General features: G+C 30.0%; 1 pseudogene; it reads left to right on the forward strand.

Annotated features, from left to right (window-relative positions):
• Positions 1–2,203, forward strand: part of LOC106461159 — a 17,389-nt pseudogene that overhangs the window by 10,491 nt on the left and 4,695 nt on the right.

Below are 2,203 nucleotides of genomic sequence, written 5' to 3' on the forward strand. Positions count from 1 at the left end.
TATGTCTATGATATGTTAGGTTTGAAATGGTTGGTAGCATGTGAAGTAGAATTGTAGAAGTTCTGATATTTGTTTTCTATGTCTATGTTATGTTAGGTTTCAAATGGTTGGAGTTACAAGCTTATTGTCTTATTTTCACATTTCTGTTCTAACAATTACTTAGTAATTCATTGTTTTCTATTACTTAGGAATCCTTTAATAATGTGAAGCAGTGGCTTCAGGAAATTGATCGATATGCCTGTGAGAATGTAAATAAACTTCTGGTGGGTAACAAGTGTGATTTGACCACAAAAAAAGGTTGTGGATTACACCACAGCAAAGGTATGTTGTTGAGTATGTTATCCTTATGGTTATGATTATGTATATACTGATGTATAGAATATAGTATACCAAGATAAAGTTGGCATATTTTCACAGCAAAACAGTAAGGTAATTACGATTTAGGTATAATTGTTTTGATTATTTTTTTTTCATTTTACAGCTGTATGAATCGTGGTGTTATTTTACAATTTTATGCAAAATTCTGGAATTTTTTCTCTGACCTATTTTTTTTCTAATAATAATTTTCTGGAAATAATTCGCTGCTCTCCAGTTTGCATCTCTATCTTAAAACACTTAAAATAGTCTATTTAAAAAAACATGTAACTAGTAAGTGTTTAGGGTGCGTTGATAATTTTTTGGGAGGAAAAATGGCAAAAAAATGTGTTTCTGCTTCGTCCCCAATGATTCCAACAAAGAAAAGTTTATGGTGAGTGTAAGTTTAGGCTAGAGTATTCAAAAAGCTCAATAGTATTCTGACATCCTCACAGTGCTACCTACAGGGCTCTTAATCAGTGGTACACTGTAATTAATTAATTATTAGATCTAACCTATATAAAAGCCAGTGTGTGTCACATCACTCTTGATTTCTCAAAATAGGAGTCATCATAAAAGCCAAAATGAATTTATTCTGATAGAATAGTTTGATTACTGTCTGCCCATTACGATTTTAGTGGCAGAGGTGCAAGGGGCCGTGAAAGGGGAGGTGCTGTGAAACCTTATAAGTGTAGTGAGTGTTGGTATAATAAGCCTAAAGTAAAGACGTAATGTGGAATCATCTAGCCTAGAGCTAAGTGCACAAAGGGATAAGTAGAATCAATTAACAGAGAACATTACTAGATTAGTATTGTGGTATTGTTTGAAGGTATAAGTAGAACATTACTAGATTAGTATTGTGGTATTGTTTGAAGGTATAAGTAGAACATTACTATATTAGTATTGTGGTATTGTTTGAAGGTATAAGTAGAACATTACTAGATTAGTATTGTGGTATTGTTTGAAGGTATAAGTAGAACATTACTATATTAGTATTGTGGTATTGTTTGAAGGTATAAGTAGAACATTACTAGATTAGTATTGTGGTATTGTTTGAAGGTATAAGTAGAACATTACTAGATTACAGATTTATCATAAAAGTCAAAATATCAATTCAATTTTATATTTAAATCATTTCTGAATTAAGCTATTTTCTGTTATATCACTAACATTTTTAATAAAAAATAAACATCTTTAATTAATGGAGAATAAATTAAGAAATCAACAAATATTTTTCCAGTTTTGTTTTGTCTATACATTTCATTTTATACTTTCAGTACATAAACTAACAACAATATTAGGTTATACTTTTGTTGCTAAGCAACATGACATAAAAGCCATTGTTGAAACATAGTGTTACCAAAACACACTGGTTTTCTATATATTAGAAGTAGTTAATCTAACTTTTTTTTTTATCAATAATTACTCTATAAATATGCCACAAATTTATTTCATGAATAGTTTTAATTTTGATTGGCTCACAAAATAAATTACTGATGTTTAACTGCCTCGACTGCACTTTTCTGCCTCTTGTTGGTCAAGCTTGATTTAGCAAAATTTGTTTATTTCAGTTAGCTATGAAATGTGAGGTTAAGGTGTACTATGTGGTAGGGGTGGTAGTACTTGCTCTGTCATTTTGATGGGCTATACGCTACTCAGGTGAATAAAAGTCTAGATACGTAGCTATTAAAATGCGTAAACTGTTTATAAAGAAATTACTTTAAATATGGAATTGTTCAGAAAAAAAGCGAAACAATCAGAAATTTTAATCCCACAGGAAAAAAAAGTACCTAATTCTAATGATTGTTTTGGAATATGACAGGTAAAGAGAAATTCAATATCGTTTTTT

This window comes from Limulus polyphemus, unplaced genomic scaffold (assembly GCF_000517525.1).
Source record: "Limulus polyphemus unplaced genomic scaffold, Limulus_polyphemus-2.1.2 Scaffold906, whole genome shotgun sequence".
NCBI lineage: Eukaryota > Metazoa > Arthropoda > Merostomata > Xiphosura > Limulidae > Limulus > Limulus polyphemus.